This window comes from Melanotaenia boesemani, chromosome 5 (assembly GCF_017639745.1).
Source record: "Melanotaenia boesemani isolate fMelBoe1 chromosome 5, fMelBoe1.pri, whole genome shotgun sequence".
NCBI lineage: Eukaryota > Metazoa > Chordata > Actinopteri > Atheriniformes > Melanotaeniidae > Melanotaenia > Melanotaenia boesemani.
Window position 1 is genome coordinate 19911811 of NC_055686.1, and position 12469 is coordinate 19924279.

Below are 12469 nucleotides of genomic sequence, written 5' to 3' on the forward strand. Positions count from 1 at the left end.
CTTATCCACCGCCTCATTTCCTGCTTTCCTCCAACAGTGCGCTATCAAGACCTCCCATCGCCAGGAGATGGATAATAGGCTGCCCCTCAGCTCTTCTCAGGCCACATACAACCTTTAAAAGATTACAGATGATCACAGGGAGACCCAAGTCTCCCTCTTCCTTCCAATCAAGCCCCCACAATAAATTTCCTCCTTACAATTCTTCCCCTCTCTCCCACTACTTTAATGTTTAGTAGATTATCTAACACAGCTCTAGCAAAAAGTTGATCCAGATTTCCTTCTCCCGCACACATCAGACTCTCGGTTGGATCATCTGATCTCTTTTCAGTGATTAGGCATGGGGCAGAAAGCAATTTCAAGCACTAGAAGCTAAGGTTCCCGGTTAATTTGAATTTAGAGGGCTGTTAATGGAGAAAGTGGCTTGATAGTGGGAACAATTTGCCACAGAAGAGTTTAAAAAAAACTTGGAATTGACTATTCTTGCTCTTTGATGTTTTAGTTAGAGCTAAGTGGCCAATTAAGTGGAAAATTTGTAATAAAAAGTAAAAAAAAAAAAAAAAACTGTGACCGTAGTATCTGAACAATGGAGAAAGCCATTATTTCACTTCTCGGTACAATAGTACCTGCAGATGTTTTTACTTTCTTGTTTTACAGACAGTGCTGGGCAAGGCCTTCTTATTTTTCAGAGCTATTTACAGGACAAAATTTGCAATGGGTCAATCAGTATATTTCACCTGAGGAAATATGTCAAGACAGAGAACAGGGATTATGACTGTGGACGTAACACAACTATGCACTATCCTGTTCTTCAGACTGATGGCCACCATTTTTATCGGTAAGCCATTACAACACTAGATGATGCAAAATAAAAGTAACTATAGTATTTTTGTCCAAGCTGCAGCTGCAAAACTCAATTTAAATCGTAAGGGAGGTTTTGAGTTTTTATCAATAATTAAAGGCTTCTCCAGCACATGCCAAAGACTCTAAATGGCTTTCGGATCTGGACCCTGTGATGGTCAATCTCATGCTCCTTGAACCACTCTCTCACAATCTGAGTCTGATGAAACCTGACATTGTCATCTTGGAATATGCATGTGGCTTAAGGGAAGAAAAGAAAATCCATTGATGGAATAACCTGGTCATTCGGCATATTCAGGTAGTTAGCTGACCGTTTTTTTTTTTTTTTTAACTTGTCCTGTCCAACATCATAGCAAGCAAAATGATAATCTGGTTGCTGTATCGTGCTGAACAAATTTGCTCTGCCAAGGGGAGGCCTATGGGTAAGGCTCCTCTTGATAATCTGATTAATTAATTAATTTATTTATTTACTTTGAATCACGGAATTTATGTAATCTTGCTGGACCTGACCGGAGGGGACAGAAAAAGATGGAAAATAGCAAAAAGATGCAAAAGGGGAAGAAGAAAGGAGACAAAAACATCACAGACAGAAGGAAACGACCCTTCAATCCACACCATCACCAGACAACAAACTGTTACACCTGTACATGAACACACCAGAAAATTTCCTACAACTTTTACAAAAAACAAGAACGAAAACAAACACACACACAAAAAAAACCAGAGCTGCTAGTCATTAAGAGTTTTTAAATAACAACCAAATCAAAAAGACATATCATGAAAGTAGCATAACAGCGACCAGATACTAACTGACAGGAAAAATAAAAAAAAGAATTATCTCTTAGTATAAAAACCCACTGGACAACTCAGTGACTTAGTCAGCATGCAGAGCATGAGGAATAAGGAGTGATCAGTGATGAAGAGTGATGAGTGAGATCGTGCAAATGCGACCACGCCTCTACGGAGGTCAGAGGCAGACCAGGGCATCCCAGAGACCCGGACCCTCAGCGGCAGACCCGGCGGACTAACCCAAGCTACCCCACCACGAAGACGACTCGAGCCCCACCCGAAGGGCAGCAGAGGAGAGCCCCAGCAAGAGCCCCCCACGGTCATGGGGCACAGGTCCCGGTGGGCCAAGATCGGCAGCCACCGGCCCCACCAGGGACCGGCCAACCAGGACAGCCCAAGCGAATGGCCCAGGGTCCCAGGAGCCCAGAGGTGGCCACCCCACCCCCCCAAAAGCAGAAGGCCCGCACCATGCCTAGGAGGACCAGGCCCCCCCAGACAACTGGCCAGTAGGCCAGCACACACCTCGATGTTCCAGCTGCACACCTCAGGAACCAGGGCGCCATCGACCCCCTCCCCCCACCTACTCCAATCTGCACCCCATATAACCCCACACTCACACCCTCCCCTGTGCCTTACCCACAAGCACTCACCATCACACAGTCATGTCACACATAACATAACATGCCCCACCCACCAGGCGGACAAGAGGACAGCGAGCCCCAGCACCCACAGCACCCACAGATCCAGCAGCCCACCAGCGGAGCCACCCCAGGACCTGGCCCCTGGGGCAACCACCTCCCCCCGCTCGCCCCCGGCTACACCCAGGGGGAACAGGGGTGTGAGAGGTCCCCAATACCCTCTCCCTCCCCACTGCTGACTGTTTATGTAGTGTGTGTTGTTTGCAAAAGGGGCAGTGACGGCAATGAGCCGAGAGCTGGGCCACCTAAGTGGCCCTGCCTGACATGCACCGCATGACATGCCCCCCAGGTGTTGTTTGTGTGTTGTGTTTCTTGTGTTTTGGTGTCTAGGTGCAATTAAAACTGAGAGGCGAGTCGCCATGGGGTGCATCCAAGGAGACCACTGAATGGCCCCCTCCGCTCCACCCCGCATGGCATACACGCCTCCCAACTCCCTACGTGTGTGTGTGTGTGTGTGTGTGTGTGTGTGTGTGTGTGTGTGTGTGTGTGTGTGTGTGTGTGTGTGAGAGAGAGAGAGAGCGGGAAATAAGAGGGGTCTGGGGATGTAAGTGCAGAGGGAAGTTTGCTTCCCTCTGGATGTTGAGCCTCTAGTGGCATTAGGCACCCCCGCTCCCCAGGAGGTCCCCCAGGTCAAGACAGGCCAGGAGAGGCCTCCCCCCACGACCTGGCCATACAGGGACCGCAGCCAATAAGCCGCCACTGACCCCAGAAGGTACCCACCCCCCCACATGCCTAATGGGTAATGAGAGGATGGGGACAGCGGCAGAGCCCAGACCCACCCCGCCCAGGTCCCGCCCCCACAAGTGCACTTAACCCCGCCCCAAACACACACAGAAACACATTCACACACCTAAATCCTTGCACACTCCCGCTCATCCTAACACATACATGCCTCCTCACCCCCACCCACACAATATAAACACTCACACAGCATACAACCCTCCCACTCTCACTCCCCCCCCCCCCCTCCCGCCATGCCCTGTGGGAGACATCCCCGGCGGACCAGAGAATGGCGAGCCCCAGATCTGGCCCTCACTGCCATCCCCACCCACCCCCCATCACCTCTCACCCAGATGCGGCCGACCGGGCATCCCCCAAGATCAGCAGCCTCTAATCAGCGCAAACACCCCAGTTTCCAGCCCCCAGGGCAACCACCTCCCCTGGGAAGAGGGGTGTGAGGTGTCCCCATTGTCCTCCTTCTCCTCCCCGCTCATGGGGGGAGTGTTACGTCAGCTGATTATTGCCACCACCTGACTCCAATCCTTGGTGCAAACCTCTGCTCTTGGTGCCTGCCTGGGATTGGTTGGAATGGACACACCGCCGCCTTCTCCGTTCCTATTGGAACCTGTTGGACCAATCACAGCTCCTGAAGGCGCCCTCCAGGAAATAAAGCCTGAAGTCCCAGTTCATTCGGGGAGCAACTGTTGGCACAGGCAGTCTGCTCCCGGCCTTCGGAATTACGGCGTTGGTGTCCTAGTGAATCTGTGTCGTTGAATTGGTGGCTAGTGTTGTATAGCTAGGCTATAGGCTTGTGTTTGTCTTGGATTATTTATTTTGATTTAGTAAGAGTTTTGATTGTTGTGATACCCTTGGATATATGTATATAAACCTCAAGCCCTTTTGGCTTCGCTTTCTGTTGTTGTTACACCACGTTTTGATTAAGGCAAGAGTTTCAGTTAGTCAGTGTTAAAACTAGTGTATGCTGGGCTAGATACTCCCGTTACACGTATTTCCTTTTTAGTTTATTGGAGCTGCCTCCTCACGGTTATTAGCTTAGTAAGCCAGTTTACTTTCCCCTGTAATAGATAACTTTGATTTCGTTTTCAACTGGCTGGTTTTGATTTAAGAGTGGTTTTGTTTTGTTCATTTGTTTGAGCAGCTTCGTTAACCCCAGCATTCGTTAATTGCCACCAGATGATTTCGTTCTTCCTGTTCCGTTTTCAACAATAAACGTACCTGCTTTCCTTTTAATACCTGGCCAACGTTTCTTTTGTTACACCCTTCCTCATACCCCTGAAAAGTGGGTCGTAACAACTGTTTGTGGTGAGTGTGTTTTTTGCAAGTAAAACTGGGGGGCAGTGACCATATTGTGCTTGGAGCAAGGTCATGTTAGTAGTCCCGCCCTCCATGCACCGAATGACACGCCCCCCAGAAGTTGTTTGTGTGTTGTGTTGGTGTTTTGATTTCTAAGTGTAATTTAAACCGAGAGGCAAGTCGCCACAGGGTGCAGCTAAGGAAGCCACTTGGGTGGCCCCCGAATACACCCCGCATAACGTGCATGCCTCCCAAATCCTTATGTGTGTGTGTGTGTGTGTGTATGTGTCTATGTGTGTATGTGAGAGATAGAGAGAGCGGGGAAGAAGAGGGGTCCAGCGATGTAAGTCCGAAGGGAAGAGACCCTCCCTTTCGGATGGTGAGCTGCCAGCAGCACTAGGCACCCTCGTTCCCCAGGAGGCCCCCCAGGGCAAGACAGGCCAGAGGCAGCCGCCCCCCACGACCAGGCCACGCAGCGACTGCAGCCAATGAGCCGCCACCGACCCCAGAAGACACCCACCCACCAGACATCCAAGGGGGAAGGAGAGGAGCTGAAGGAGAATAGCAGGAGACCCCAGATCCACGGCGCACCACCCCCAGGCCCACCCAGGCCCCCCCACAGGGTCATGTCATCCCTCCCCACCCCATCTACTCACCTATGATCTTACACACTCCCACTCATCCTAGCACATGCATACGCACACACGCAAACATACCCCCAAACCCACACAAACATCATCCAAAGCATTGACACACACACAACATACAAGCATCCCTGTCTCACACCCCAGCACCTCCCCCTATAATCCCCCGAATCCCACTCAGCCCTCCTTCAAACCCCTACACCCTTCCTGTCCCTGGGCCATACCCTGGGTCCCAGGGCGGCAACCAGACACCAGGGCATGCACCAACCCTCACCATGGCAGGACATCCGGGCAGGCCCAGACCCCCGGCACATACGAACCCCACCACCTCAGAGGGAGGGGGACCACCCCCAGGCACCAGAGCCCAGAACCCCCGCCCTAGCTGACCTTCTTAATTGGGCACATAATGTTGCTGAACCTTGACCTGCAGCTACCCCAGATCATAGCACTGCCCCCACAGGCTTTTACAGTAGGCACTAGACATGATGCCTTTCTTCCTACCCAGATGCGCCCATCGCTCTGGAACAGGGTAAATCTGGACTCGTCGGACCACATAACCATTTTCAATTGCTCCAGAGTCCAATCTTTATGCTCCCTAGCAAATTGAAACCTTTTTCTCCAGCTAGCCTCACTGATTAGTAGATTTCTTATGGTTGCACAGCTGTTCAGTCCACAGTCTCTTGAGTTCCCTTGGCCTTGTGTGTGTGGTTCTTACTTTAACATGTAAACATAGCCCTGAGTTCTACTGTTGTTTTTCATTGATTTGATTTTTACCCAAATGTTTACGTGATCGCCGATTACTATCATTCAGGATTTTTTTTCCAGCCATATTTCTTCCTGGAAGATGATGGTTCCCCACCAGTTTTATTAAAGCATTGGATAGTTTTTAACTTAGTTTTAATAATTTCTGCTATCTCCTTAGATGTTTTCTCTGCTTGATGCATGCCAATGATCTTAAACAGACTAACATCTTTTCCACAACCACGGTATGCATCTCGCAACATGGTTGTTGAAGAAATGAGAAGCTTCATTAGTTGGGGTGAAAATAACTTCTGAAAGACGATTGCCCATTCAGTAATTATCCAATAGGAGGCTCGTACATAATTGCTTAGAGGCTCCAGGTGGCAGCTTTTTCTGTTTTTGGCCAGGCAGTGTATATAAAAACAAACACATACAATACTGCGTTTCTCACAATGTGATACCAATGCCTATCAGGTCCAGTGTCAGATGATGTTTTCCTTTTCTTATCCACTGTATGTTGCAATGTTTTAGCCTAGATGGCTGTAATGATCTTAGGCTATGTCCACACGGCTCCAAAGCTGGTTCAGGTGTGAAAGTGGTGGCTAAAACTAGGAGAAAGGCTTCACCATCCCCACGAAACTGCTGCAGTTCATACTACAAGGCTGGGGGGGTGCTATGATGATTAAAGAGTAACACTTCAAAACTAGAACAAGACGTAGTGTGTGCACACATAAAGGCTCACTGCGTTTTGCAGGAAGCTCACATTAGAAGAAGAGAGGAGAAGATGGCTGAGGATTCCCTGCGAGGCAAAAGAGAAACATTGGTTTGAGTAACACTGGACTACAAAGCAAAAAAAATTCGGGAAGGCGTGAATTGGGAATCGGTGTGTGTTCATCACAATGATGTCATATCCTCCAGTTGTGTGGTTACGCTGTCCTCACGGAACACAGACGATGGAGGTTTCAGACCTATCCACCTTGCTACCTGGTTTCAGACATGTTCGGTTTCATGGAGGTTTCGTGGGGATGAAAGGATGGATTGCTAAAATACTTATGCGTTTTTACTGCAATTCGGCTCTGTGTGGACGGGCCCTTATTCAACTGTAAACATATGCCTTTAGCAGGAAATTTTCATTTGCAGAGTTGAGACACTTGAAAAATTAAAACCTATTGTTCCTTTACACATCAGATTATGGGGATTGTGTATTCTTCTGCTTGACGTTTCATTGTCAGGACTTTGGACTGCAGACTCAGTGTTCTGATTGTTTTAACATGTGTAATTAACACTGGCCTCTTTTTAATGCAGTTTTGAGCTGTACGCCTGCTGATCTGTCTGACAAATGATGGACGGAAATTGTTTAGTTTTTTGTTCCTCTTAGGATTTGTGTGTGTCTTGGAAATGGTCCATCCCACTATACATCCCTATACATCCATTTGCCAAATTGTATTGGTATAAACAGGTTTAAGTAGAACATGTTAGAAGCAATATTTCTTCTGGAACAATTAACCATTATCTTGTTTGAGAAAAATGCATTGTTTTCATTTTCAGCAGATTGTCTTCATACATCTAAAAAATGCCCTGAGGAAAAAAAATCTTTCTTGGATTAAGTCACTTATTTCAGTACTGCTTCCTTTTTGTACATGTATCAGGGTAATAATGTATGCTGTTGTTTTAGGACCAAGTGTGATCAAATGAGATGTATGAGCTGCTGTGAATTATGTGAGTGGTAAGTCCATTAGGTTTGGTTGCGTATGTGTGTTTTTATAAATTGATGTATTTGAATGAATTTCAGTCACGGACCATTAAGACACAATTTATGCTAATTTATGCTAAGAACAACAAAGGCTGATTTCGCAGACTACTTTTCAGTGTAAATGTGTACAGAAAGAAAAATCAGCAAGTGGAGTGTGTATCCTGCAGCTTTGGCTTTTAATTTGATTGCATATTGTGAAAGCCCATTGTTGCAAACTGCAGGTGGACATAGAGAAAGCCAGGAATGCACAATAACTAAGATTTCTGCATATCTTCTCACCCAGCACAAGTCTGCTTTGCCCAACTTCTAATCAACATTATTATTGTTTTTGCAAAACCTATCCTGAAGCAGTCACCATTCCATCACAGAGAGATGAGGGAATTTCACAACCCCCAATTAATCCAGAGAGAACCCACACATCACTAGAACATGTGGACACACACAACTTAGCCAAGGCTCAAACCAGCGATTTTCTATAAGACAACAGTGCTAACTACTGCACCCCCATGCAGCTGGCCTAATCGTGCTAGGTGAGGCCATACACTTCACGACAAAGAAAAAATGTCCTTTTAAGGCTTTTTCAGCAAATGAGTCAACACAAAAACATTTCACTTAATATGAAACATTTGAAATACTTGACAAACCTTTTTTTGTTTCACATGGTGAAATTTAACTGTGAAAAAATTCTGAATATTCTGGGAATGTAAAATACAGTATCATATGCTGGAAATTAAGTTGCTGTGGGCATGTGATCTGAGGCTGAATTAAGTTTGTTTTAAAGAGAAAAATCTAATTATCCATTTTCAACTAAATAAATATACAAAAATAGATTTGAAAATAGGATTTTCCTGAAACCCACTTAATTCTTTATTTCACATTTTTTCCCCCGAGACTTTATATGACACCCATTTACCTTTAGAAATTGTTCTTCAGCTTTTCCATTCTCTGTTTTAAAAGGATAAGTAAACTTTATTTAAGTCGAGTTATATTAGGTCATAATAAGGAGTTAGTGTGGTACCTGCAGCAGATAGTATTAATCAGATTTTGCCCAAAAGTCATTAACGGTGCCTAGCTCAGGTTATCATTGGTCTAAATGTGGTCCGTGTCAGATGTCTAAACACAGCCCAACTTTAAGCATCTTTTTTGGGTTAAAGGCCTCGATGGACTGACTAAATTTAGCTATAAAACAAGGTCCATGGACATCTGGTGTTTGGTGGGTTAGGTCTCATTTTGACTGTAAAAATGATTCTGTCTGAATATCTTTGACCCTCTCCAGCCAGAAGTCCATGTAACATCACTACCTTTCACTTCCTTAGGAACACTACATCCAAACAAAGAACCTCTTCAATCGCTTTATTAAACAATTACATTTTAAAGTGTTTTTTCTTAAGTGAAAACATTTACCTTTTACTAATTACAAATTATGTTACAATTATGTGGAAAATATTTATTATAATATGTAACAAATAAATCATTTTAAAAGTATTAAAATTATAAGGGAAAGAGAAAAGTGCACCTTTGCTTTACATATAAAAACTAAACTGTCTAAAAAATTGTATGACATGACGCAACGCAGTGCCCAGATGCAGTTAATCAAATCTGTGCTGTTTTGACTGCTGGCTCTCATCATTGTCTTCAGGGAGTCTGACTGATCTATAAATAGCAGCAGATGCAGGTGTAACTTTATTGGAGGGAAACTTCTCCTTCACTCAGTCTTACCTACTTGCATTCAATAAGTGTCAAAGAAGATCTTAAACACTGTTTTTAAATTCATACCTGCTGAAAACAGCTTAAAACATCTGCTCGTTGCAGAGTGAAACCTGCAAACTAGTTTGGTATGGCAAACTTTATTGTCCCCAAGGGGTAATTCTGTGTGCAGCCAGCAGTCAATGAATAAATAAGCACATGGCGCTCATGACATTCACAACACATTTTTCATATGTAAACAGTACACAAGGTGAACTGCAGAAATTGGCTGAATTTGTTTGGCTGGTGGTTTTCCACTTTTGCAAAAGGAGCATTTTAATAAAAGAAAAAAATGTAAATAGGTCAACCGGCATGCTATTGTATCGCACAAGCATTTGAATGGCAATATTAAAATGTAATAATAAAAAATGCATTTTTAAAGCATGGCATTTTGTTTCAGTATGGAAATGAGCTTTTAGCGTGGTGCAAATATAATTTTAATTTGATTATATGTATGCAAATACTTGCTAAGGATTACTGTTAAACCCTGAACAGTGTCTCTTATCTTTGCTTTAAATGTCTACATTTTATTTTACATTCACACACAGGAAAGTAGTGGCATCACATAAGACTGCTTTCCTTAATACTGTTTGACTGAAGCAGTGCATCAGGCTCTTGCATTCGGCTGTGGTGTTCTTCATTGTATGCAGGAAAGCATCCTTTGCCTTATAGCAGCAGTGGTAATTTTTCAGTCTGATGGGGCCCACTGCACCTACAGCAGCAGGCTCTATTTATGTGCTTTCACTCTGATCTGCACTTGACCTTCCGCAAGAGGCACAGTGACTAAAAATCCTTTTATTTCATCCCAGGGAAGTGTTTAGGAGAGCAAGAGCTTCTCAGACATGGTCCCCTTAGGAAACCGTTTAAGACCTATAAACTCTTTGAAGGCATAATTCAAATTAAGAATGCTCTCTTTTTTTGATGATGCTGTGCTTCCTGGTGAACTTGTTTATGATGTGCCTAGATATTTGAAAGGAGTACGCAAGGGAATGAAAATGAACTAAATGACCTCTGCAAGGTTGGAGAAAGTTGAGATAATTATACACTTGAGATAATAATTGGCATCTCTAAAGGAAAGAAAGAAGTTAGCTGAAACTGAGACTGCATAGGAGCACAATTATGAGCTCAAATTGGAAACTAAATGCCTGTAAATGTCACTAAAATTTACAATTAACACAACTTTAAATGCTGGGATGTGAGCTTAACATTGTAAGATAAAAGCAGTTTAGTAAATTAAATCAACTGTGTGCATAAGAATTGAACTTGAATTAGATTAAACACATGCACCATGGTTTGGACAAAGTTTTGCACAGTTGGAAGTAAGTCACGAGATAGAAATTTATTGAACAAATTTTCTTTCTCTAATTAAGGCCTTATACAGCTTCAAGGTGGACTGTTTTCTTCTGCTAACAGGTTGCAGTTGTAACAAACTGTTTTTTTTTCTTTCCTCAAAGAATTCCATGAAAACACATACCACTAATGTACTGATCAAGATTTTATGTCTGTGATACTGATCCGAGTTTCAATATGATACTTGCATTTTTCCAAAATATCACATGTACATTTTGTTATTTAAATGAATAAAATTCATCTACTTTGTCCCTTAAGTAGTTCTGGGGAGAAATAGAGAAAATGGCCGTTGTTTAAGCTCTGTTCCTAAGTCATTTTTAAAAGTCAAATTAAAAACAAAACAAAAAATAAATAAATAAAAAACTCTTATCAGTTGTTCCACATTGACATTTGTTATGCCATGGCATTGGATGTAGCATATCCTGGCTAGTATAAATTAAATATGTTGGCATTCAGTCTGTCTCAAGTTATCCTTAAGTGGTGTCAGCTTTCACTTATTCAGTGGTACTGATGAGTTGCAGCTATTTTATTTATGTAAGAAAAATTTGTGTATAGATTGTTAATATAAATACCTCTACATCCCTTGAGGAATGGCTTCATTAATGCAGGTTTGAATTGATTTGCTAATAAATCTTGTGCTAATTACCTTACATTTAAGCTCCTGTTGCAGTGGACATAAATAACAGAAATCAGAATTGAAGTATACTAATTGACCGCAAAGCACTTTACCAAAAAACATCATTTGAGCTTGGATCAAGAGACCCTTTCTGTGCACACTTGCTACTAGCAAATAAAAAAAGAGATATTTGTTACTGCAAGAGGTTGTTTTTTTTATCTATATGGTGTCCTGCAAAAATCTAGATAATTTTTAATTTCACTTTGTTTCTGCTTGATATGTAAATGGACAGCTGTTTGAAGCCAGTTGTTTGTGTTATGTGAAAGTTATGCAGTATGTAAGCAGACTGCCAAATATCATTTGAAAAGGCTTTGACACATATCCAAGTGTGAGTGCAAATTATCGCGGTCACTAAGCTCTCAGCATCACCTGTTTTTATAGAAATTAAATGCACTGGTTGACATGCTGCATTTTTACTTTATTAAATCTCTGTAAAATCCAAGATTTTAACATTAAAGCTCAGTTCTGCCGCTGGTATTCTCACACAGTCGCAGCATGATTCCTGCTCAGACACAAAAGGAATAATCTTCACATTTACTGCTTCATGCCTTCCAATCTGACAGACATGTTCATGTATTCATCCTAAAAATGAGTGAGTTTATTTTATTTATAAACAGTATGATAACAAAGGTGCCATTGTGCTGGTTATATTCAGAATATATCAAACAATATGATGGAGATTGCTCATCAAAACAAAGTATTGGCATGTCATTTTTCCCCCTTTGTCATTGGTTAATGGTGCAGTGATTTTTAAACAATAGGAGTATTTTAAACAAAATGGTGAACAAATGTGCCTAAAGCGTGGTCTGCATGCACACAGACACGAGTGCCTTTCAGATGTCAGATAACCAAAAACCTGCTAAATACAAAACAGCTAGAAAGCAGAACAAGTCTATAATTAAATGCCTGCCGTGGAGAGAAGGATTCCCTACGCTTCAGCTTTTCTAGCAACTTTTTACTCCTAAAACACTCAATTACTCATTATTTAATCATTTAATTTTCATTTGTTTAAAATTTTTGTCTTGATGTTGTTTAATTTACTGGTTTATATCCAAGAAAGAACCACAGACCTTTGCTACTGGTGACTACAACTCATTTTAATTGACAGTTACATTAACACTGGCATGTTGGTAATTTTATTGATCAGCTGGGAGGTTAAAAAAAAAGGCTAATTACAATA

General features: G+C 42.9%; 1 protein-coding gene across 2 annotated transcripts in view; it reads left to right on the forward strand.

Annotated features, from left to right (window-relative positions):
- Window positions 1–12469, forward strand: part of LOC121640829 (zeta-sarcoglycan-like) — a 45827-nt gene that overhangs the window by 17820 nt on the left and 15538 nt on the right. The window lies entirely within an intron of this gene.